We start from the raw sequence: 27,191 nt of genomic DNA, 5'->3' as shown, positions 1-27,191 counted from the left end.
GGGGGGGGGAAGGGGGGGGGGGCAGGTAGGTGAGGTGACCCGCTTAGATGGGGTAACCCGCCTGTCCATATAATTTCTCATTCTGGTTTGATCAAGTGAACATGATAGGTGGTGTGACCATATGAGAAATTATGTGGACAATTGGGTTACCCCACCTAAGCGGGTTACCTTACCTACCTGGGGTCCCCCAACTCCATGTCGATCTTTATCCCAGTTGAACTAAACTTAAAGAGGGGAAAATGGCGGGTTTCGGTAAACTATGTTATAAAACTTTATGCATGTAATTCGGCTCATTTGAAGTTCGGCGTCTGAATCAACGCTGGTCCGCAGCCGTTATTCCCGGCTGAGCCAGGCGTTATGAACGTCTGGGCCGATGCAATTTCAGTTAGCTGTTTCGAATTGATTCAGATTCCGCACTGCACGTGAACATAATTCACTGAATTTGATTCGGCTAATGTGAAGTGCGGAGTCTGAAAGGCGAACCGGTCCTAAGGGCCTGTTTACATGGAGGTGGGGGACCCCGGATAGGTGAAGTGACATGCGGCGGGTCACCCCACCTATCATGTAAACGTGATGAAATTAAAATGAGGGATTATGTGGACAGGCGGGTTACCCACCAAAGCGGGTTACCTCACTTACCTGGGGTCCCCCACCTCCATGTAAACAGGCCCTAAGCTCCTTAATGAGAAATTGCGATGTTTCGCTGATCGGAGTTAAATATTTATTCTATCATTCAATCATTGTGTTCAAATTGTTGTTTGTTTGTTTTTTAATATTTTATTTAGGGCCACTGTACAGGCCATTCGAAAAGTTACTATCTCGCTGATAAATAATTGTGGCCTTAAGAACTCTAGTCCAATCAAGTCAATCAAAACTCTGTAAAAACCTTATTATTAAAAAAAAAACAAGAAACGGAAAGGGCGTTTTTAACTTACACTTTTTCCAATAGCGTGCGTGGAGTTAACGAAAACAGCTCCGAGCAGTTTTCATAAGATGCTATGGCTGCGTCCACTCAACTCATTAGTGTTGGTGTAGCATTGCTAATGAGTCGGGCTATATGCACAGGGCGACGCACCCAGCTAAATTTATACCGTTCCTTTGTTCCTTTAACAAAGCTGCGACTTAAAAAAAAAAACAACTATTTTTTACCCCATGTAAGGAAATCTAAGACAGCCTTAGATTCTAGATCCCGCACTGTGGATTGTAAATTCACGATGTGAATTCCGGATTTCAGGCACTGGAGTCCGGATTTCTAATCACTGGAACTTGGGATTCTTGATTCTAATCCTTAGCTGGATTTCAAAGCCTAGGATTCTGGATTCCAAAAGCAAAAATATGCGGTATTCTGAAATTTTCATTACCTTACACAAGGCGATATTTTCTTTTCAAACAATCGAATACAGCTTTCGTTCCCGATAACTAAACGTACGAAGTGACTGCAAATCCTAGTATGGTCTTATAGTAATGTCATGGTAGCCTGTGTTCGATATATTAAAGTTCTAACATGACTCCGAGGCTTGAGGGTCAAAATTGCAATTGTCTCGCAATTCCCAAAAGAGACTTTTGTTATTGAGTACAAAGAAAACCAAACCAAATCTAGAAATATGACCAGAAAGCCTCGGAGTGGTCTTAGAATTTTGATATATCGAACGTGGGCTTTTATAAAGGTTTCGATAATAAACGAAGCGATCAACATTGTGATAAGTTCTTAATGTTCATCTTGCGAAAGTTCATTCAAGGCTACGCGTTGTCTTCCGAAGGCTCCTGCGAGGGTTACTCCGTGTCCCATTTGTTTTCTACCCAAAGAAAAGAAAAAATAACTAATAAATAAGTGAGGGCAGAACAATGTTTCTAGTGCCAATAGGCGGGCGCGGCAGAGGGAAATTTTGTTTTGGACTTAGAAGTTGGGGGATGGAGAAGGGGAGGTTTCCAATATTTTTTTTCCAAATTAACATTAGGGAGGAACTTTTTCTCTTTAGCAGATTTTTATTTTATCTTCCTAGACATTTGGCAGAATTTGGTGCCAGATGGTTGCTATGGTTACTGAGATATGACGTCTTACTAAAACGCGGTCAAGACATTTTACGTTTTTTTGTTTGTTTGTTTATTCTCCCTTTTGAGCAGAAAAAACCTATAAACTATCCCCGAAAGTGGCAAAGTATATAGCTATAAAATAAACTAAACCTCTGGCATAAAAAAATGCTTAATCATCCAATATTATTATTTTTAGTAGGAATTGTCTCTAAAGTCTAAGATGGCGTCCATTTCATAAACTTTATAATCTGTTTTCTTTACACGGTGAAGGGAAGTCTGCGTAAAGACCCCATAATGAATAGTGTTAAGTAGTATCCTGCTGTTTTGTTCTAGTAAAATGCTCTGATTGGCTGCCTGACAAAAGGCATTGGAAGCATCATCTCTGAGTGGCAGTTATTGAGAATTGCCAGGAATAATTTATGCGAAATTGGCTTCAGCGACATGTTTAGCGAAGCTGTCTTGCAAACGCGGCTTTTCAGTCTGCAATAAAGTAAACACTAGTCGTCCGCGAGCATGCTACTTACCGACTGCATGGAATTTTGAGAGGCATTTTTTCTCATTTTAGCCGCCAACTGTGGCTGTCAGAAAAAAATAATAATAAAGTTTAGTAGGCAAAACAACACATTTCCACGTGCTTCACACTCTTTACTACATTTCTTTGCCTTTTTTTGTACGACTACGGCGTAAAATTGCTAAATTATACTTTTTGTGTAAGGCGTAAACAAGCCCACGACTAAACTTTATTTCTCTTTTTGAAACTGGAAATTCCTGGATATGGTCCCTAGGAATTCAACTCCAGGAGGGTTCGACTATACTTGACAAAGTAAGTGAGTAGGAATAATAGTGATAAAGACTGAAAGAGCGCAAATTCACTTTTTTACCGAGGTTTTTGTTTTCATCGCGTCTTTGGATCTTAATGTCCGTAATATTAGCCACAGTGAACTTAACGCAAAAGTACTAGAAATGCGTGAATGAGCAGAGGCTAACTGCCAAAAGTAAGAAGAAACGCGAAAAAAGGGGAAAGAAAATGTTGGAAAAAAATGCAAACCAGCAAACAATACAAAATATTAATAACAACAATAACGCCACCACCACCAACATCAACACTGATAAATTCCAACAAATTATAAACCTCGCATTCGCGACAGCCTTCCTTTGCGAACGAAAAAATTTAACAGAAGTCATAAGAAAAGTTATATCTCAAGTATAGGCCATTTGCACGATCGCGTCATTTTACTGTTACGACCCTAATTCTTTTGGGTTTTCTTTCCATATTTAAATTTGGTAGCCCCAGCGAGGTTTAAATAACAAAAGCCCTAATTTGCACAAGAAAGCAAAACCCCAAAGTATTCTGGTCATAGTAATAAAATGACGTCTTCATGCAAATATCCATTGTATGGTTCGGTATACTGTAGAGCGCGTGCACTCGCGAGGCCGGCATCTTTGAAAATTTATTGTAACAAAAAAATGGAACATCAACATAGCCGCCGTGATTTCAAGAGAAAACGCTCCATCCCCTAACTCAAACTTAACACTAAATTCTCACTTTGGACTAATTGCTGTGTTAAGACAGGGGTGGGTGGGCTGAACTTACACGATTAAGGGACACTGCCCCTGACACTACCCCTCCCCTAACCTAATGTTAACACTAAGTTCTCTCTTAGGGCAAAATGAAAGTGAAGAATGATCATCGCAGTAAATTTTCCAATTTAAGCAATTGGAAAGAAGAAGCCTGAAAAAATCAGGGCTTCAACGGGATTCGAACCCGTGACCTCCGCGTTACCGGTGCGTTGCTCTACCAACTGAGCTATGAAGCCACACATTGGGAGCGAGGTCAATTTATTGAGTTCATATCTTCCGTGAGAAGTGAAATGATGTGAAGTATATATGAAATAATTCATTTTTGAACTGCGGTTGTAGGTGAAAGTTGGTTTAACTGAGAGGTACGAAGTGGAGGGGGTAGGAAGTTTTCCGATATCCTATACTCAGTATTCAACCTCGTCCCCAGGCCGCTTTTCCCGCTCCACCTCCAAAGCCAGGGAAAAGCTCCGTATTATTTGTTCTTTAATAGAGAATTGTATGTGGCCATAAATCACTTATTAGCGGACTCTGTTACCATTTATGTTTTCTACATGATAATATATGACTGCGTCGTCTACATGCCCCGGGGGGGGGGGGGGGTGATATATAAAATGGTAGGGATTTCAGATTTCACCAGTTGAAGTTTATGGAAGGGAAGGCAAATATGTCTTTTCAGTATGTAAAGGGAACGAAAAGGGCCAACGGACGCATTTTGTGGCTGCGAAAATGTCTTGAAAACTTTCTGGATTAGTGATTTATTGGTATTTACGAGGCAGTGCATTTGCAGAAGTCTAAATCAATGCGAAAGGGTACCTTTCCTGTGAAAATTATGTCTAAAAGGGTAAGCCGTTAGACCTGGTACATACTTACCAATGCCATTACAAACCAACCATGTCCCGTTCCCTTGTGCTTTTTAGGTTTTTTTGTAGGTTTTTTTGTCGGCGTTCGTCTTCTCGTAAGACCTGCTCGCTCATATCCCCGAGCTAGGTCCAAAAGATCACAGCAAACAATCAACCACAAAAAAGTGACCGTCAAGAGTCGTTTGGAATCCATCGACTATATCGTTCTTCCGGTTTACCAGGTGTTCTGTTGAGAAGATGAACTTGAATCTCAGCTGAAAAAGAAAAAGAAAATTGTTGGCTTTTTCAGCTTTTCACTTATATTAGTTGTTATCTCTAGTTTTTAAGAATCAAGAGAGATTTGTGTCTCTCGTTATCGATATAATATCCTCAACGTGTTGGCCTGGAGGCCATGTTATCGTGTTGGAGTCCTTACGATACACCGTTTCCGGGTACGGGTACGACAGGAACCCATGCTACGAATAATTTACCCGTACGCGTAGCCGGTAGATTGCCTCTTTCCCCGAAGAAACGGGTCCGGTACCAGGTAGAATGATGCCACTATAACGTCCGGGAAATAATGGTTTCCTTTTATATAAATACTTGGCAAGCATGTTCGCTTACCAGTACCCGTAGGCAGAAAAGGTATATCTTAAGGTCACTCTTATGTCTGAAAATAGAGTTCATAAATACCTTTTATTTGAATATAGACACCAACAAAATGCCAGGTGAGCTTTCGCGCAAAAACATGTTATCTTCACATATGAAAAGATCACCTTTGCTATCGGGCTATATAATAAATCGCGCCTTTCACAGAAAATGCTATTAAAGTGAAAGGGTTTGGTATTTCATTGGTGTTTATATCATAAATAAAACATTACATGGTTGCTTGGAAATACGAAATTTCTCTTCGACTGGTGAATAATTCTATACTTAGGGTGCGTTCGATTGGGAAATCTGGATTTATATTTTAAAATCCGGATTTCGGATTTGCAATCCAACGCGAAATCCGAAAACGGATTTCAACGCTGAAATATTTGTTTAAGGATTTTCCTTTTTACCGTTCGATTGGGAAATCCGAAAAAGGATTTGAAAAACTGTCCTTAGGAAAGGCGGTCTTGCATGTACACGCATAATTAGTAAAAAGAAGACCGCTGTTCACGAGAACAGTTTTGCAAATCCTTTTTCGGATTTCCCAATCGAACGACAAAAAGGGAAATCCAAAAAATCCGGATTTGGATTTCTTAATTGAAATCCACCCTGAGGACGGATTTCTCGGAGGTGAGCTTGATACCTTCAAGCCAAACATAGACCTTGTTCAGACCGAAATTAAGCCGCTCATTCAGTTGATATCATTGTCAGCATAGGTGATGCCCATAGTGGTAGTAAAAATTTTCAGCCGAGCTGAACGAGTCGAAAAGGCAATTCGAAAAGTCATGAATGTGCAGTGAAAATAATAAGGGACCTAAAATGGTCCTCTGGGGTACACCACTTCATACCAATGTCTCGCCCAACTTACGGTCATTCACTACAACACAAAATTATGTAGGCACGACCACTAAGGTATGACATGAGCCACTCTCCTTTGGGGCCAGTTATACCGTCATAATCGAATTTAAATAGCAGTAAGGCATGGTGGACAGCCTTTTCACAGTCTTTTCGAGGTCCAGAAAGATACAGACATGAATCACTGTACTATTGGCGTGGTCAATATTGAATGACTAACTTTTGGTTGCCTCAAATAAAGCAGAATCAGTAGCGTGACGAAAGCTGGCTAGGTGACTTGAAATTATTTTATTTATCTCAAAGTATTTAACTTAAAAAAAAAAAAAAAACAGTTGATCCTCTGTATTGATATTTCCGACGAAATCGAAGTCGCGGCGATCGCATTGCGATTTCAATGAGGTCTGACAACGTTGGTCGTACTTGGTCGTGGAAGGCAGGCAAGAAACCTATCCCAAAAACTGAGTGTGTTTTACGTTCAGTTCTTATTTTCTCGTTTCCGTCGTCCTTGACGTTGTGCTGAGCCCGATATTAGCGTGAACACGCAAAACAATTCTTGCTATGCGACGATTTTGTGAGAAAACCAACGATTTGATACCGTCCGCTGGTGCCCATAATTACTTACTGAATTTGAAATATTCATTTTTGGTATCTAGTCATAAAGCCTTCATCAGTTCACTCAAGCTCTAAATTAAGGAATAATAATTATTATTATAATAGTGTCCTTTGTTTACCCTCGGCAGTATTTTAAAGCCTTAATGCTTGTGGGGCCGAGCAAATGCCTGAAACAAATAATTCAAATTAAACTTAACAGGGTGAAGGATCCCATTTTGCCGGGGGCAAACCAGCTGGCTATTTACATGCTTGGTCGAGGATTTGAACTCGGGACTGCAGAGAACAAATCCAGCTAGCGGTCAGGGCGGGACTTGAACTCGGGGCCTCCAAATTGCAAGTCCAGCACTCTAACCACTCGGCCACGCTGCCTCCTACAAGGAAGGTTTCATTTTGGCCGAAAACCTGAGCACTGATCATCACTTGGTGAGCAGTTACACAGAAGGATAGGGCTATCCACTCTTGGTTTCACCTTACAAACTTTAAACTGAATGGCTGTGGTTATATTCGGCATAAACGCCTTAGTACGGATCAAGACAGATTTAGAACGCCTGAAGCTCCATTATCTCTGGAATGCATTCATTAATCGGCAAGTAATCGTTGATCAAAAGAGTGCCGATCTATACTGCGTGCGACAATTTGTCCCAGAAGGAGAAAGGGCAGAAACTAACTTTTAGATAAATTGTTGTAAATTCATGAGTCTTTCGTATTGACGACATTTCAATGGTTTTGAACTCTGAAGACTGATCTTGGAGTACTAAAATTAAGAATGAACTAAGCTTCGTTTCAAGGCATGGCGCTGAAGCATGAGCAGTTTCGAAAGACAAACTATCCCAAACTCAGCAACTCGAAAGGCATAACGTCTGATATGAAATGCAACTTAGCACTGCAAATTTGCAAGAAATTTAAACTGGAATTTGAATCCAAAGAACTCAGGGGCACCCAACGAGAATATAGTTCAAAACCACTTAAACATAGCATTGTTAAACGTATTTTAGTATTTAAACGGTAGATATAGGCATATTTTTATCCCCTAAAAATTTTTCATCTGTCCGGACTTCCTAGCTGAAAGTCTAGTGATCCGAAAATTATAGGAATCAAAACTTACCTGTTCGAAAATTCCAGCCAGAAAAAAGGCTCCCGAAAATTCTAGGTGACCTTTTTAGGGTAAAAATCCGTTAAAAATAGGCAATTATACCATTTTTTAGATGTTCGAAAATCCTAGGAGAGGCAGGCAAGCAAGAAATTTTACAAAACATGTTACGAAAATTCTACATATCAAATCGTCTTCCGAACAGATGTCTTCCGAAAATTGTCGTTGTGTGCCCCTGAGAACTCAGACAAAGATTAAAACAGTGATGCGATTAAACTGACTAGCTGCATTGAGACAACTAACAAACATAACATTACCGGACAACAAACAAACTGGAAACTGACTTCCATCTCGTGGCATCTGGGATGGTCTGAATACTAGTTACTAATACTGTCCAACGCAAACGGATTCCGATGGTGCAGACCGCCGCAAACCGTTTAAAGTAAAGTTTTAAGTTTTGCGGTTTTAAGTTGCAGGCGGAAGGGAAGATGGGCAATTAATACTCACTTGCAAAGGTGCTGACACGAAATTTATCAAACTTCAAACAGTGGGAACTGCCACAAAACTCGTTGAAACACGAAAATAACTGATGAAAATAAGGCTCAAAGAACCTTGCAAATATACGAAAAAGAAGGCACTGTTGGACAAACGTGAAGATTTTGAAAACCTGTTTGCTCAGGTAAAAAGGGAATATATTAAATTGTAGAAATATTTGAATGACACGAAGCTGTGACTTCGTCATTCACACGTAATTTCTCAAGTTCCATAGATAATAAGGACCCCCAGATAGATAGTTCAGTTCACATGACGTCACCAAAATTCAAACTAAGAAACTATGGCTTCTTCTGAGTTTCTACTTTCATGTGATACTAGAGCACTTTAAAACCTTTATACAAAAAAATTTTCGGTTCAAAAGGGTTCTTTGTTTTGCGATACAGGACGCTTTAATTTCCAGGAATTTGCGTGACGCGGCATTTAGCTGACGGCCGGGAAAGCTCTTATGTGGGTTAAAAACATTACGGATGTTTGGACATTTTGCTATCTAAACGTTCCTTTTCTTAGAATGAATATTACTTTAATCGTTATGAGTTCTTCAAGCGAAGAATTCACGCATGAGTACGAAAACTCAAAAACAGATGTTTCTGTTGGTTTCCTGCGGCCATTATGTGCCCCTGAAAGGGACACAAACATGGCGTCTCCATACAAAGCTTTATAAATTTGGGTAAAACGTTTTTCCGAATATCTCGCATATGAACTATTGCATAGACCTGATTCTTGGCAAGGCTTTTTGTACATTTATCTTCTTTCATTTCCCAGATTCTAGACTTCCTGTATTAAAAGGTTTCCATTTTTATTTCTACTTTCTCCCGTGAGTGAAAAGCGAGAATAGGGTAACTCCTTCAGTTTTTGTACAAGATAAAAACTGCTATCCAAAGAGGCCCTACAGTGGTTTTATTTATTTCACAAAAAAACAGTCGTTGGAGAGATTTGTTACTCCTTGGAATGCAATGTCTATCCCTTATAGTAAAATGTTTAAAAATACGTTTCGTATAAGGAACGCCATTTTTAGGCAAAGTTGATTTATTGGCTTGACGGTGTGGAAAACAACTTGATATACATGTTAATCATGTGAAAGTACAGTTATTTGCAGCGCAAGACAGCTGAAATAAATTGACATTCACGTGTTTCCTGTCAAGTTAAGATTGTAAAACAATCCGCAATTTTAACAGTTAAGCAGTTACGGAATTGAGTAGCTCGAGACACGTGCCAACGCTGATACACGTGTTTTCTTGGCACAGTTCAGAGCGCGAAACGATCCACAGGGAATTCGTTAAAAAAAATGCGCTTGAAGTTTTGCAGGTAAACAAGTCCTAAGATAAAAAAAGTATCGTCAGGAGCTGTCATCGTTCGAATCATAGTTATTAGAGGAGACTGGTTATGAAAAGCGGCAAACATCAATGATAAAAACAACAGTGCTGCAGTTTATGTTGGAAGCACCCTGAAAGTGCACAATCCTTTGTTTTCTGTTGGCAAATTGTTACGGAATAAATTAATGCAACGTTTTTATTGGTCAATACAATCAAAATGATAAGAATTCTTTTGAACGTTGTGCACTTTCAGGTCCACAAAAACATATAACAAAGGAGTCTGACGGGTTTCATAACCATTCCACTCAATTAACTATGTTCGAATGTCGAGCCCTTTTTTGGCAAACTGAGTAGTATGGAAATTAGTTTTCGGCAATCGATCTTCAGCTGTACAAGCGTTGCATGCAGGCTAAACTACCGTAACAAACCAAGAGCCACAAGCGTTTGTATTTCTTCGAAAAACCAATCAAAATCTTGTATTCATGTTCATTTGTTGCTTTCAGTTAATTATGCTCGAGCTTAACCATTCCAAGGTCAAACGATACTCGCTCTAAAAATGACATATCTTCGTTGACAAATTATCCATTATTAAGACCGTTGTCGTGAAACTTTCCACAACAGTCACCTTTAGCTGGGACAGATGCATCTGAAATCAAATTTTTACCCGTAACATCAGGCGCGGATCTAGGATAAATACTGACCGATTTCCTTAACGAGCGCCGAAGGCGCAAACTTCTTGCCGGTTCCGGGGGCGGGTTCCCTCAGGACGTTTCAGTGGATTTTGACTTCTTAAAATCCCTTTCCAGGGTTTCCGAGTCATTCCGACAGGATTTCAACTTGGAAAGTGTTTTTTATTATTAAAAATATATTTAGTATGAAAAATGTGACCGATTTCTGTAAAACGGTGGAAACCGGTGTGGATCCGCGCCTGAACATATCTATCGGGACATTATAGCAGCCGTAATTTGGAGGGGCAGCTGTCATAGTTACTGAGAGAAGAGCTGGCCGTTGGCAGCGCTTACTTGGCCGTCGTATGGCAGATTTGGTATTTACAAGTGTGGCCGGAGATTTGAACTTGGGTCTACTTGCGAAAACAAATCCAGCTCGCGGCGGTCGGTGCGGAAATTGAATTCGGGGCCTTTCGATTGCAAATGTAATAACTGTTTGAACACTTGGTGATTAACTAAAGGAACCTGAAAAATAACTGACTAAACAAAGTACAAACTAACCATTAGATAAAACTCATTGCACTTGTCTTAAAAATAGGAGACTGGTGATGCTGCTGGTGGCTACGTAGTTTGAAAACCGAAATTGGCACTGCATTTGCACAAAAATGCTGATGGGTAATTTTTTTTAGTGCTACTGATTGGTGACATTTAATTCCTAGCGCCGCCCAAATGACGTTTTTAACACATTACGGACTTTAAGATTCAACGACAGGAGGCGACAAGAACGTCGCTTAAAAAGAGAATTTGCGTTCTTTCAGTCTTTATAGCGATTATTCGTACCCACTTACTTTGTCAATTGTAGGCGAACCCTCCTGAAGCTGAATTTCAAGGGGCAATATTCAGGCTCAGAAAGAGAAAAAAAATTTCGTCGTTGCTTGTTTACGTCCTCCATAAAACGCGAAATGAGGCATTTTCACGTCGTAGTCGTGCAAAAATGGGAAAGAAATGTACAAAAAAGTGTGTTGCACGTGCGAAGTTGTTGTTTTGCCAATTAAACCAATTATTTTTTGGACGTTCTCGTTGTCGTCCGCGTCGTTGGATCTTAAAGTCCCTATTGTCTGACTTGTCAGCCGCGGTGTAGATTTCCTACTAAGCAGGTTATATCGATGGGCGACCTTTTTTATTATTATTATTATTTTTTTTATGGCGGAGTTTCTCATATTTTTTTTACAGTGTATTGAGGTAGTTCCTGATATGACTGGAGAAAGAGTTGCGAAAATCATGGAGACAGCAACAAGAGATGTTGCCGCTGCATAGTAAAGTTCCGGATCTGACAAGTGGCTTTATGTCATTTGTCGCCATTTTTCCTGGCTTGAGTCGCTGTTCAAAGCCATCTTGTTGTCTCAAAGTCATGTCGCTTGTCCGAATTTAAGTAACAGGGCCTTATTTAAACCAAATGTGATTTCAAAGGACAGACGAGTGATATGAAAAAGCTATTTTTTCTTTCTTTCAATAAAAGAAGGAGTCTGAAAAATTTTAAATTGTTCACTTGTATATTTCTTTCCTGGACGTCATCAATGTAATTTTTAGCACCCCCATGGATGAAAAGAAAAGAAAACAAAAAAAGCTTTGAATTATAACCTAAAAACCGGTAATATTTTTACGTCTTTAAAACGGTAATTTGTGGCCCTGTTAACAGATTTCCATTATAGCATAGACGTGATCACCATCTGGCAAGTATTCAACTGAATCGATATTTGCAAGGTTTACACGCGATACATATAGACGAAACAATATGAGCATTCACATCAGACACATCACTAAAATAACTCCTGTTTGGGTAAAATTCCTACCAGCTGCGAAGCGACAAAACCTTCAAACAACAAAATTGGACGAGTGAAACATAAAGATGGGTTTGAATAGCGACAGCAACGTCTGCGGGGACATATTACATCTCACTAATTAAAAACAGATGGCTTCCTCCTCACTCACTCTGCGATACGGAGGGCTTTTTTAAAAAAACACTGTGATAAATGTACTGATCCCCCGGGGTAGGGGGTGGGGTTACTTGGGTTAATTATTGCTGGGTATGTGCCGCTGGCATGTCAGAGCCCCTACCCATTACAGTCTATTCTGTGGCCTATTGTAGACCCCATTGTAGTCACTTTTGGGCAAATGTAACTTTCGCGATCTAAACTTAGTCACTCTCTATTTATGCAATCCTTTAAATAGGTCATCATAAATTGTTTTTTTTTTTTTTACTTGAATGAAGAACACTTCACTTTTCACCTACAGTACAAAAACTCTGGTACGTTTGCTAACCGTATCTTACCCCAAAAATCCGAAAATGTGCGACCCTAGTAATTCTATTAAGTAACCTTCCGGGAATCTAGTAGCTATCATGTGGCAAATTGAAAACCGCAATAAATTATTTTCGTGTGTGGTTTCTTGATCTTCTTCAAGCAAGTAAGCCATGCCAACCTGATTTCCGTTGTACTGTCATTGCATACTCTGTTTACTGGTCGCATATCCAGCCTCCAGAAACTTATTTCTAGAAATAAATAACCTACTAGTATCGTATCTATTCTGATTAATGCAGCTGCAGATTAGTTGAGGGAAATTGCCTTAAGACCCGTAACCTGTTCCGGAGTCGCACACGTCACAGTCTTATCTGGTAGATTTTCATTGTAAACTATCAGTTTACTTCCCTGTTCATTATAAAATATTCCATTGATTTTCAAATTTAAGGAAAGATTAGATCTGTAATAAATTAAGCGCTGAAAATTCTAAAGTTTGATTCTTCCAACTTCTTTGTGATGTGATTTAAGATTAAGGCCATTAAGTTTTTAACGATCTGCAAGTTGGAGCAACAAAGTTCAAAGGAATACCATGCCACCGATCGCGTATGACATCAGTTAACGTATTACTTAATGAAAACAAAGCTTTGGCAAATTTAACTCTCGCAAATTCGGACAAATCGTCTTTTAATTAATGGAGCTTCCATAGGTGATCCGTCTAACTATAATGTACTCAAATATATACAGCTTACAACGTTCGCACTTTTCATTATAAACATGCCAATGAAATGTCATTATGACGTAAAATGGTTCAAGCTATAAAAGGAAAATAACTTTTCCAAAATCACTCTACTAACGAAAGAACCTTTTAACGCAAAAAAATAAACTCAATCTGAGAAAAAAACAAACAAACAAATAAATAAACAAGCAAAAACAAATAAAACAAAACAAAAACATCTTGACCATATACCTTGTCAGCTTATTGGAGATGGCACCGATCCTGTTTCTCAATTTTTGGCTCATTTATTATTTTAGCCACTTCAATGGTGATGAAAGAATTGTTGTTAGAATTGCCCAAGAAATGTGAACACCCGCCTACGAACACAGATCGAGACGTATTTCCGGCTGTTGCTTTTCGAGTGGACAGAGAAAGCGACGGAAATACATCTGCGTTTGCACGAGTTTACGTGAATACTGCATGGTGGCTGATGATAGTTTGTTATCATAGGCTAACCGCTAAAAGAAAAAAAAAGGAAAGCCAGGATTGTATTTGTCAGAGGCGCTACGCTAATTGAAACCCAAGCCGCTCTGCCTTTGCACATATATTTACGTTTCTCTAACTTTTATTGTCTTTTGTAAAACCACATCCCGTTACCTGCATAACTGGCACTTTAAGAGCCAAGAAAGGCGAACACGGCTCTCCGCGGGAATCGAACCAAAAAGAAACACATGAACTCAGTGTTCAACCATGCAAGGTATTCCGAGGTAATCCAAGAATGGATTCCACTTTCCGGATTCCGGGTACTGGATTAAGGATTCCTTGTCAGGGGGACTTAGATTTCGGCGGCTTGGCGGCCCAAGCTAAATTGATCTATCTACAAAAATACTTCGGCTTCTGGTGCAGTATGCCTTAAAAGGGCAAAAACCAAAACAACCCGTGGGGTACTCCTGAGAATTCTTGGCGATCTAAGAAATTATGTCAAAATTATTTAGATTAGAACAGCAACAAAAGAAGATTTCTTTCTCTGTTTGCGGAAACAGGGAGCCTGTTCACGGGCTAATCCATTTCGATTCCGTATGTTTCTCTTTCTTTCTTCATTTGGAATGAAATGATAAATCAGCCCGTTCATCAAGAGCCATCCCATTATGGCTCTTGCGTTCATACCCTCCCGTAGTTCCCTCGAAAACCATACCCGATTCCAGGCCAAAATGGGCGAGGTCTATACCCGTTTTCAGACCAAAACGGCACAAAAACTTTACCCTTTGGAGCGGCACATAACTATATGATTTACGAAAGGGAGTGCCCTCACCCTCCCCCCCTCCCCACCGGGGAAAATACAAGTTTGCCCGAGCATCACACTATTTTTTACATTTCCTCCACGTCGCTGCACGTCACCGCACAGAAGCCAGTAATCGGTCCTTGACAAGATGAATCCAACTTCCTACAAAGCATCACGTTTTAAGGATGACGTAAGCACAAAAACCGTGATTTTTTCCTTGTTTTGAGTAGCCTGTTCCAAGCGTTCAGATAGTGGAGAGCGGTGCGGAGTAAAGAAAACGATGAAAAGTAGAGGCGGACTGGGGAGAGAGGTGCGGGAACGCTTGTAAGAATTTTTAACAAAAGTGCGTTCCGGTATACCAGATCCTGGTATACCCTCTGATTGGTTGATTTTGACAGTTTTTGTCAACAGTGGAGCGTCTTCGATCACAGCGAGAAATGCGATATGGCCGTTATGACAGACTCTACGTGCCGTCACGCAGAATTCAAACTCGCAACAGACACAGCGCTGAGTGCCTTTCCAAACGTGGAGGCTAAAAGCGAAGAGCAAAGAAACTGTTTAAAACACGTAGTCGGTAGGATAGATGTCTTAGCAATTTCTCACCGACTGGCTTTGGAAAAATTCTTATTTTCCAGCTTTTCCTCGAATAAAGCGTGCGTTGGAATGAAGGCAGGATAGAATGCCATTAACGAAATGAGCGACATTTGTTTGTCACTTGATTCATAATTTTTTGTCACGTACACGCTGAAATCATGTTTTAAAGCCGTAAGTAAATTCATTATACATGAATACTTCTCCCGCCTTCTATTGTCTGAAAGTCTTACATTGGGTTTTTAGCAAGATTATCTATACATAATATTAATTTTTGATCTGACAAACTTCGACTTATTCGCAAGAAAAATAATAAATGATTCGGGCTGTAACACCAGTCTTGATTGACAAGTGAAGACCACCTACAGCTGATGCGGTCTTACTGGGCGGAAGAGTCTATGGGCGCGATCCATTCAACCAAAGTTTCCGGAAATTTCGGTCCAAAACTCAATGGATCGGTTCGGTCCAACCGGAAAAGTTTCGAAAAAACAGGTCCACCTTTTGAGGTGGTCCTCTTTTCCCGGTCGGACCGGTCTGAATGTTGGTTGAATGGATCGCGCCCTATTTAAAACAAATCTAACAGGCGTTCCCTCTCTCACCTCTCCTCCTCCCTCGCTTTTATTTTTTCGCGCCCCTTTTTACTTCGCACCGCTCCCCACTATCTGAACGCCTGGAACAGGCTATGTTTTGAGACGTGGATACAGCCCTTTGGAATTTAACTCCAAAAAATTTCGCCGACATTTGACAAGTTGACAGAACCCTGGTTGAAGATTGGCGATGAAGTTTGAAACAGAGCGAATTCACTTTCTACAAGTGCGACTTTTTAAGCTGTAATGGCAGTCGTGGTTGCTTAAGCTCCCTACCCAATTCAGCTACTTCTCTAACAATGTTTCGACAGCTGTTGAATGTAATAACAAATTAGCCTATTCTTACTTGTAGTTAGTCTACATATTATATTGACTATTTTCCAATTCCCCATAATACACTCTGTCTGCCCCCCAAATTTTGCATAACTTATTGTCTTAAAATGCTCTTGGGAAAATGCAATACTCCCAAGAGCATTTAAAAACAATGGTTTATGCAAAATTTGGGGGGCAAACAGAGTGTATTATGAGGAATTGGAAAATAGAGAATTGCCTATGTGCAGACGTCTCCTATTTCCTTTGTTGCGCGCGTGAGGCGTCTGCGCGCCGGCGACATACTGACGCGCCAGTTAGTCCGTTGTAGTGTTTGTTTGAGCAAAGACTATTATGCTGAACTTTTAAAGTTACATTTCGTTAAGCTTAAAAAGGGTTAAACAGTTAACGGTTAACATTGAATACATAATTAGATTTCGATTAATATAAAGAGCTAAGCTTTGTATTTAAAATAGCGCCTATTGATAAAACAACGCTCTTCTTTTAAAATTGCTGCGTATTGACCCGACCTTTAAGGGAGAGAAAGACACAGAGGGTGGCGGTCTTTCTTTGCTCCGAAACAGCTCGGAAACGCTTGCTAAGCAGGCTAGAAAGTTCATTGTCCCTAATTTATAGCCAAATGCTGATTGGAAAGCAAAATATAAGCTAAGGCCCACTAACACTACCGTTTATAAACAATAAATGAAAATAAAGGATAAACCCTAGCGTAAACCAAACATGCGCCATTTTTTTATTCTGTCCAAGATTGTGGGGGGTGTTTTAAAAGTTCTTTGTCATTCCGCTCTAAAAATGGAGGAGGAATTCCGGAGTAGCCGCCTGTGAGCGGCTAGAATAGACGACCGTTTTGACAGTCTTAAAAGACACACTATCCGTATTTAATTTTTGTGGTATTTATTAATTTCAGGGTTGCCATCGGTCAAGGGAAAAGTAAGGGAATTTTTTACAAAGTCAGAGAAAATTATTGATGTTGTCAAAGTCAGTGAAAAGTCCGCGAATTCTGTTTTCCGGTTTATAGTTCATAAGTCTTCTTCAAGACTTTGAAATGCATTTTCTTTCGGAAAAGATGAAAAATATGCTGCTAAGCAAGCAAAACGATTAATTTGACACTCTACACCTGACACATGTAGCAGTTGAGGTCAGTGGTTTTCGTTGTCGCGGAAAGAGGTTAAAAATGACGAGAAAAATATCGATGGCCTGCAAAAAAAGCTAAAGCGAATGCAAGCATTGATTGTTTCTCATTGATACAAAGTCAGTGAAAACTGTTTAAGAAGTCAGTGAAAAGTCAGGGGAAAGCGAGGAAATTTTTAACTTTCTGATGAGTGGCAGCACTGTTAAAGCGGTTGTGTGACGGCTGTCTAGTTCTTTATTTTGTTAGTATTGTCAATGACTCTGTTTTATACGTTGTGAACGTTAACGTTAGCGAGAAATTACTTGAAGGGAATGACAAAAAAAAAAAAAACAATCAACATCAATCATTCTTGTGTCAAAAATGTACCTCCCAAGCAGGAATTTACATCAAACGTTAATAATGATAAAAAAGAAATTTGGAAAACTTTAGTTTAGGGTAACAAGCTCACAAATACCACAATTTCAGTCCGCTTTAATGTTCTTTAAGTTTCTCCATCCGCGCGTTCTTTTGCATTTCAGAGCGCTTATTTTTATTAATGTTTCACTCAATTAGTTGTAAATAGTTTGTGTCCCGATACTGAGTTTGTCTATCTTCTACGTTATTTTTGTTTCTGTAGTTTCTTTTTTTCATTGGCCTTGGCCAACCGGAAATCATCGTTGACTTAACAAAATATTTTTGATTCTTCCACGTATCTCTGAATTAAGTGTGCTCTTTCAGAAGTCTTCCGCACTGATATCTACCATACACGAGCAATACTAGTATTAAGAAAGGAACAACTTCCGGGGGAAAGAACAAGCTTTCTAGTTCGCATTTAAGAGCCTTGTCGAACTATTCCATCTGCAACTGGATTCCACTTGCACCAATGTCAATGACCGGAGCAAATCGCGTGAAGTTTTCCGTTAATTCTGTATTTATTTTTTTGCAAGCGTTCTTTTCAAATGCAATTCTTAAGACACAAGACGTACCCCCAGCACGACAAGCATTGATCCAAAAGTCATTGCTGGTCATTGGTGGTCGTTTTCTAACGGTGCGCGAGCTACTTTTCCTATTGTCCTCGATCCACCTGAGACAGTCCTTGAATTATGCAGAAACGAATTTGATATGACGCTAAATGTAGTACAAGACACTATTGTGTTCTCTGACGGACAAGTGTCCGACAATGATTTCTAATTTGACTATCGAACTACGCAAAGGTTAATTTAGCCGTTTGCAAGGCAAGCCACTAACTTTAACCTTGCTCTTCAAAGCTATTGCGCGCTAGTGCTTGGGAATCGGAAACTCCATCTCCCTCGAGGCGAGTAGTATTGATTGTAACCACAGATCAACTGAAATTAAACGCTTTTTTCAGGTTTATAAGGAAATCTTATGACTGCTTGCAAACTATTGCGTGGCAGTTGCAAACAAACAAGCTTTCATCCACGATAAAATGTAAAGAACTTGTTACATTATTCTGCTTCCACCCCTTTTACCCTACTTAATAATATAATTCAGTTATCAAAGAACAAATTGAATGACCAAACGATGACGAAATTAAGCCATTCGCCATCTATTTTGCCTGTTAAGCTGTAGTCAAATGTATCCGTGGCTCTTGTGCTCGTAGATTGTATTTCTTTCACTGGCTCTTAGGCACAGCTGGCAGATATACACTATGCATAGTAATTAGATTTTAAAAGGTGCATGAACTAGAGAGGGCAAGAAAGAAAACCTTTGAGCACATCAAAGCCTCCAACTGCTTAGTTCCTATTCGTTTGAAGTATTCAGTATTTTTTGGTTCTTACAAAAAAGGGAAATGCAATCTATTAATAAAAGTATCTCTGCAGTTGACTTCACGTTTCTCAGTTCCATTGTACCGAATCTTCTCCAACGTGTTCCCAACTGGCGTTGATTCATAGAATGCTTAATACTTTAAAATAAGTTTCACTTACAGTTTGAAGTGCGTAACACAATGATAATTCTTCGATCCTTAAAACTTCCAGCTATTCAAACATCCAAACTTCACAGTTCCACTTCGAATCTGACTGGGGGAAGAGATCAGAAACGGACACTAGTCAGTCAGTTGAAATGCAGCATTTCTGTCTGTCGGATTTAACGTCACCAATGACCCTGCTTAGCATTCATCTGTGAAAGTAATATCTTAAATAACGTGGAAATAGAGGATCGATGTCTATTTATATACGTGCAACTTTCCTCGACTTATCTGTACTGAGTTTAACTGAGCTTTGCCGATTATCACTTATCAAAGCAGGATGAACATTCATCGTTTAAACCTTTTCCTCTGTGGTCAAATTGCGGTAATAGGAAGTTTAAGATACTGAACGGGATGGCAATGAAAATATTTCTTATGGTCTGTACTGTCGCAATTTGTAATAATCATCGCACTTTGTAATACCTGTCAGGGGCGGGGCATACTCCCTCATATGGCAAATCCGGACAGAGTATTGTCCTAGTACAAAATCTAGACACACTAGACACAAAGGGGGAGAACGGAGGAGAAAGGAGTGTCATTCCATCTTAAAACAATTTCTTTCTGGTAAATACCGTTGGGATAGTAAAAAATTCTCCTTCCCCGCGTACATCACGCAAGACCTTGCAATTCTTCGGAGAGTGCTCAGGAGTACTTTTTACTACAAAATGGAAAGGATAATAAACCAAATCATCCATTACTACTTGAGTTACGCTATCTAAGGACAAAGACACAAAACCAACAAGGCAAAAAATGATACCCTATTTAAGTTCAAGATCTTCAGAGGTACTTACCTACCTAGTCCATAAATGGGATTCCCCCCCCCCCCCCCCTTAAGACTTCACGTGTCACGAGGCAAGCAAACTGTGTGGGATTAGCCCTTAATCCTCTTACTTAGCAACCGCGCTCGACTTATATATCCTGATATGATTGTACAATAGTTGAGTTGACCTTAGGCCTTGCTCATGTAATCTCCTTTAACAATTAAATTGTATAACCTTGAATATATACTTGGCCTCCACTCTTCGTTTCGCCTCCGATAATCGCACATGGTGTCAGAAGTGGGATACTACAGCAGGAACAAGAAGTAGCGGAAAAGAAATTTGTTTCGCCACTGTATTTCACATCGCGTGAATGAATTCCAACGCTGAAGGTCCAAACGAAGAAAGAATCGAGGAAGCAAGCACGCCAAGCACGCCAGTCACGTCACCGCCCACAGCCGCAGAGGCATCGAGTTTAACGGGCTCAATACATACGAATAACCCACAAGGTGGAAGCGTGAAAATGGCCGCAGCCAATTTTAATATTCCTCCTCCGGCTAAGTTTGATCCCAAAACAGACGATTGGGACCACTGGATCAAGCGATATGAATTATTTGAAGCAGCTACGGAACGTGATGGGCTGTCAGATAAAGTGCGCATCAATACGCTTATTTACGTAATGGGAAATAATGCCGCCGACATTTATGACAGTTTCAAACTGATAGGGGAAGATATCCTGTACGCAAATGTCAAACAAAAATTCAAGGATCATTTTAAGGGAAAAGTCGCTCTAGTCTTCGAGAGAACACAGTTCGTAAGACGCTTTCAGCAAGACAAAGAATCTGTCCTCACCTTTATAGAAGACCTTCAGAAAAGAGCCGACCTCTGCTCTTTTGGGGACCTTCGTGACCAAATGGTGCACACTCAAATAATAGCTGGTTTGCGTGATTCTCATCTCAGGCGACGATTGATGGCAAATGACAATTTAACTCTGGATCAAGTAATTAAAGAAGTTAAATCCGCCGAAATCACGAAACATCAAGATCAAATTCTTCAAAACAACTCAAGTGCCGCCGACATATCGGAAGTACATGACCGGAAACTTCCAGAAAACAAACGTCGAAGTCCAAAACCCAAGCATTTTGGAGGTTCTTCGAAAACGAAGCAAAAATCGTGTTACAGATGCGGAGCTCAGCCAGGTCACCCTCCTCAGCGTTGCCCAGCCAAAGATGCTACCTGCAACGCATGCAACAAAAAGGGTCATTATTCCAAGGTCTGCAAATCTTCAAAACGAGTCCATAGGGTTGGTGAAGATTCGGACGAAGATGATATCTCTGTAATGACCGTCAATGAAGTTGTCAACACAATCGAAACATCAGAGAAATGGCGTACAAATCTATTAATAGGAAACTCCGAAATAAATTTCAAGATTGATACCGGCGCGGATGTCACAGTTATTCCTGAAGAAGTTTTTCGCCAATGCAACTTAGGAAAACTGCACTTCACCTCCAAAAGACTCTTTGGAGCCGATTACAATGGTCTTCGTGTAATGGGAACAGTTCGTGACACTTTATCCCTGGGAGAAACGTGCGTGACAGAAGATATTTATGTTGTCAAAGGTTTAAAAGAGCCTCTTCTGGGACAGCCAGCGATTGAAAAGCTAAATTTATTGGCTAGAATCAATGAAATCCAAAGTCAAAGTTACGAAGAAAGGATTAAAGCGAAATACCCTCAACTGTTCCATGGACTGGGAGAACTTGAGGGAGAATATGAAATCAAGTTGAAGCCAGACGCTCAACCGTTTGCAATCATGACCCCAAGACGTATTCCATTACCAATGAAAAGCAAAGTAAAGGAAGAACTTGCTAGAATGGAGAAGCTGGGAGTAATCAGAAAGGTTGACAAGCCTACAAACTGGTGCGCTGGAATGGTCACAGTACCTAAATCAAACGGGAAACTCCGAATATGTGTGGATCTGACAAAGCTAAATGAAAACGTTTGCCGTGAAACGTATCCTCTTCCAACGATTGACGCCTTGCTAGGAGAGATTGGAGAGTCCACAGTGTTCACAAAAATTGACGCAAATTCCGGTTTTTGGCAGGAGAAGCTAGCAGAAAACTCTCAACTCCTGACTACGTTTCTGACTCCCTTTGGCAGATATTGTTTTCAGCGACTCCCCTTTGGTTTAAAATCAGCACCAGAACGATTCCAAAAGAGAATGCTAAACGAGCTGGAAGGTTTGGAAGGAGTGATATGCATTATGGATGACATCCTGGTGCATGGAAAGACGCAAAAAGAACACGATGAACGACTTGAAGCAGTTTTAACAAGATTGATCAAAGCAAGAATCACCCTGAACCCAGAGAAGTGCGAATTTTCAAGGAAACAATTGAAGTTCGCGGGCCATAGTCTCAGCGCTCAAGGAATAGGCCCCGATCCAGACAAGACTGCAACAATCGAAAAGATGGAGAGACCGCAAAATGTTGCAGAACTACGAAGATTCCTGGGAATGATCAACCACCAACAGAAGTTCATCGAAAACCTGTCCGAGAAGACTATGCCTCTTCGCGATCTCCTTTCAAGCAAGAACGAATGGCACTGGGGCCAAGCTCAAGAAGAATCTTTCTCTCGCTTGAAGAAAGAAATGACTCAAGCGTCAGTTCTCGCTTATTACTGCTCCGAGAAAGAAACTATTATATCTGCAGACGCCTCGTCGTATGGATTAGGAGCAGTCCTCTTACAAGTCCAAGAGGATGACACAAAGAAGCCAATCGCCTACGCTTCGCGCTCTATGACGTCAACCGAACAAAGATACGCTCAGATAGAGAAAGAAGCACTCGCAACTACTTGGGCTTGCGAAAAGTTTTCCGACTTTGTCCTCGGTAAAGAGTTCCTTATCGAAACGGACCACAAGCCGTTGGTGCCTTTACTAGGATCTAAATGTCTCCAGGACATGCCACCACGTATTCAGAGGTTCCGGATGCGACTTATGCGCTACTCGTACCAAATAGTCCATGTACCCGGAAAAGATCTCGCCACAGCTGATACCTTATCAAGAGCGCCGCTTCACCGAAGTCTCACGAAAGACGAGAAGCAACTTAATGAAGATTTAAACCTCTATGTCTCACACATAGTAGAATGCCTGCCAACCACAGAGCGCCGCTTGCAAGAAATACGCCTTCATCAGGATGAAGATGAAGTTTGTTCAAAGCTTAAGCTGTTCTGCATTGAAGGCTGGCCAGAGAAACACCACCTGAATTGTTCACTCCAACCGTATTGGCAGTACAGAGCAGAAATCACTGTTCAGCAGGGAATCCTAATGAAAGACGACAGAGTCATAATTCCCTCCGCGTTAAGGCTCGATGTATTAGACAAGATACACACAGGTCATCAAGGCATCCAGAAATGCCGCGAAAGGGCGAAAAGTGGTGTCTGGTGGCCGAATCTCAGCAAGCAGATAGAAGATCTTGTCAGAGAATGCCCTACTTGCATCAAAACGAAAACTAATCGTGCAGAGCCCATGATTCCTTCACAGTTACCCGAGCGTCCATTCCAGAAAGTAGGAACCGATCTATTCGAATGGAAAGGACAAGAATTCGTCCTCGTGGTAGATTACTTCTCGCGATATTGTGAAATTGGAGTACTTCGAAAATCCACCTCTCAAGAAGTGATCAATCACCTAAAAGCGATTTTCGCGCGCCATGGAATTCCAGAAACCGTGATCTCCGATAACGGACCACAGTATTCCTCAGTGGAATTCGCCAAATTTGCAGAAGATTGGGGATTTACACACATTACCAGCAGTCCAAAATACCCCCAAAGCAACGGAGAAGCCGAACGTATGGTGCAAACAACTAAAAACCTTCTTACCAAATCCGACGATCCGTATGAAGCACTACTCGCTTACAGAGCTACCCCACTTGAAAACAGATTCAGCCCAGCCGAATTATGCATGGGAAGGCGACTACGCACCACCCTTCCAACTACCCCATCTAAACTAACACCGCAATGGCCTGAGTTAACGAAATTGCGTGAAAAGGAAGCCAAGATTAAGACCAAGCAAACAAAAGATTACAACCGACGACATGCAGTTAAAGAGCTAAGTCATCTGTCACCAGGCGATCGTGTTTATATCCCTGATCGTAAAGAGAACGCAGTAGTAGTAGCCAAAACACCAGAGCCACGTTCCTATTACCTCGACACTGACAGTAACGCAACTATTAGAAGAAACAGACGGCAGCTCAATCCAAATCCTAAGGAAGCAAAGTACGTAGCAGGAAGCCCTTTACCCGATCCTCCTGAAACTTCTAAGGATCAGCCACCTGTTCTGGCAGAGAAGGACGATGCTTTACGGTCTGCTCAAAGGTCTTCCATTCCAGTTCCCGTTCCTGGAAACACTACTCGTTCCGGAAGAAAAGTCAACCCGCCCAAGAGATTAGGTTTTGATTAGGACTGAAAGAACATTTGTTATAAATGATTCGTTTAGTGATCGAAATTCTTGATTGACCCGCTTCCTATCATTAAAGAACTTTGCACAGAGACATTCTTATAGAAGTACCTAAATGTCTAGAAAGGGGGATGTGGGATTAGCCCTTAATCCTCTTACTTAGCAACCGCGCTCGACTTATATATCCTAATATGATTGTACAATAGTTGAGTTGACCTTAGGCCTTGCTCATGTAATCTCCTTTAACAATTAAATTGTATAACCTTGAATATATACTTGGCCTCCACTCTTCGTTTCGCCTCCGATAATCGCACAAACTGAACATGGATTTGGACGACGAATGCCGGGTTAATCATGAATTTTCTGCTGTTAAATGTTGCTTTTGTTATTTAAGTGTTTTGAATTCCATGATTCATATCCTCAGTTTTGGTGACATGTCACAGGAAGTTTCATGTCTTTCATAAAAAGGCGATTCTCGTTGGTCACGTGATTAATCAAGGCAAGAAAATTTATAACGGAAGACATGCATGTTTGACCAAAGAAAATAATTCGTTGATAATAAAGTGTGATGGAATTATTACAAATTGCGACAGCTTAGTTTATTACAAAGTGCGATGGACAGTTATTACAAATTGCGACAGCTTTTTTATTAAAATGTGCGGCACGGTTTATTGCAAATTGCGACAGGTATTACAAAGTGCGATGATTATTACAAACTGCGACAGTATATGGTCGCGTTTTCTTTAATATTATCGCGATTTTCCCCAACAACTCAACCACTCGCTAGCTTGGTCCCTCTCCTCCCGGCCGCTCGCGTGCTTAGGTTTTGCGTGTAGTAACTTTGCAAAGAAAAATAAGAGACTGCTCGCAGTCTAAAAAATGGTGCAAAACTTGTGCCCCAGAAAAAAAAAAAAAAGGAAGACATTGTCTTATAAAAAAAATTCATGCATCGAAAAATTTTCACCCGCTCTCCGTTTATTTCTAATGGTCCGCCCCTTAGGCCTGGTTCAGACACCGCTCCAGGCATGTGCAGAAACTAACCACAAGTAGCCAAAGCTCGAAATATGAGTATCGGCGAACACCGGCAATCTGCATCTGCATCTATTTAGTTACTCTTCAACGTTTTACACATCAAGAAGAGTTATGTTTAGTTAAGGTAAAAAAAAAAAAACACTGCAAAACCCGTGTACGATCAATCTTGCTGTCCTTGCTCAACGTCGGATCCAAAAAGATCGTGATCAGTCAAAATAGATCAAATTGAAAACGTTACAGTCAAGAAGACTTTTGCAGGGACTGATCAAACAACGTGGAATAGATGTAAATTGCGATATTTCGACTGGCCAATACCAGTCTTCATTAGGTTTATTGAGATATCGCAAATTTACAGAAATATATATATAGAGGATATTACACGGTGGCGCGAAGATATGAATTTTATTTTCGAGTGGCAAAACAAAGCGAGTGAGTGAAATATTGTTTTTGCCACGAGAAAATATACTTCATGTCTTCAAGCCGCCGAGTAATGTTCTTTTTATTATATAGACAAAAAGACATCGATAAAATAATAGAGGGAAATATTTTCCAGTAAAACACTCGTGTCTATATAATAAATGAAGTAAAATCATGACCGGGAATTACATAATATGTCGTGGTATGGTGTGGCTACTTAAAAAGACAAGATAACAAAAAAATAAAAGATATACTATAATTCTTTCAGGAAAGCAGGTGAAGCCCACCTTATCCATAAAGCTAAGTCAATCGAACCTCTGGGCATCAATAAACGTGATGAACTGTAATTATATATAGTATATCTTCTATTTTTTTGTTATGTTGTCTTTTTAAGAAGCCATACCTTGTCATGTTATGTAATTTCAGGTCATTATTTTACTTCATATATATTTCTGTAAATTCGTGATATCTCAATAAACCTGAAGAAGACTGGTATTGGCCAGTCGAAATATCGCAACTTAACTCTATTTCACGTTGTTTGATCAGTCCCTGCAAAAGTCTTCTTTCAAGAGTTATGTAATGTTAGCAATGTTGCGTAACATTTGAAATATAAGGATTCGTAAGGGGAAAAAACAGATCGTTTCCATAACCTACGAAGATGAAAGGATTTCAATAACAAAAAAAAAGAACAGCTTACCTTACATAAAATGTGTGTTACGTTTCTTCTGTGTGGTCCATGGGCCGATTTTTGGCCGTTTTTTGGCCGTTTTATGGGTTGTACTGCAAACGGTTTTCTCTCTCGTTATATGTAGAGAGAAAACCATGGACCACACAGGAGGTAGGTAGGTTACTGAAACGATAGGTTTTTCTCCCATACAAATCCTTATATTTCGAATGTTATGCAACAATGCCGATGTTCGCCGATGCTTTAAGTACGGCAAAAGAGCGGCGTCTTAATCAATTTGGCACGGCAGTTTTAGTGAGTTTGGCGCGGCAAAGGCGTTAAGTTCGACAGAGTCTGTCGAACGTTAGTCGAACTTGACGTAGGCTCGACACGCGGTGCGCCTTCTGAATCAGACGTCGGTAAATAAATCCCGTCTTTAAGGTTTTTTGCTTAATAGCATTGTTCGTTTCTCTTTGTCAGACAGTGTGCGTTTATATGGGTAATCTTAGCAGCACTGGCAGGACGCTTAATAAGTGTCATTTATCTGTGCCCGGCACGCTGGTTTGAAAACAAATCTTCGTGAGGAGGCCAAACGTGCTCTACTACACTACCTGCACAAAATTAACTTTAGTAAGATGAAAAAAAAAACAAACAAACAAACAAACAAACAAAGATGCCGAGTTACAGGTGTACAATTAGGAAAAAGGAAAAGTGTTCACTTACATTGGAACTGCACTTGTGAAAATCTAACTTCCTTGACGCAGGTGTAAGTTTT

At 40.3% G+C, this 27,191-nt stretch overlaps 1 long non-coding RNA gene and 1 other non-coding gene across 2 annotated transcripts; both read right to left on the bottom strand.

Annotated features, from left to right (window-relative positions):
- Nucleotides 1–290: 290 nt before the first annotated feature.
- On the bottom strand, nt 291–19,186 carry LOC140943360 (uncharacterized). The gene is made up of 4 exons (XR_012166605.1): nt 19,058–19,186; nt 4,486–4,729; nt 2,559–2,612; nt 291–1,796 (listed from the first exon to the last, which is right to left on the bottom strand). It is a non-coding gene; the product is annotated as an uncharacterized lncRNA (long non-coding RNA).
- On the bottom strand, nt 3,779–3,851 carry Trnat-ggu (transfer RNA threonine (anticodon GGU)). The gene has a single exon. It is a non-coding gene; the product is annotated as a tRNA-Thr (tRNA).
- Nucleotides 19,187–27,191: the final 8,005 nt, after the last annotated feature.

The sequence above is a fragment of the Porites lutea genome, chromosome 7 (genome assembly GCF_958299795.1).
Source record: "Porites lutea chromosome 7, jaPorLute2.1, whole genome shotgun sequence".
NCBI classification, from domain to species: Eukaryota; Metazoa; Cnidaria; class Anthozoa; order Scleractinia; family Poritidae; genus Porites; species Porites lutea.
Note: the sequence above shows the minus strand (reverse complement) of the source record. Positions and strands in the feature narration are given on the sequence as shown.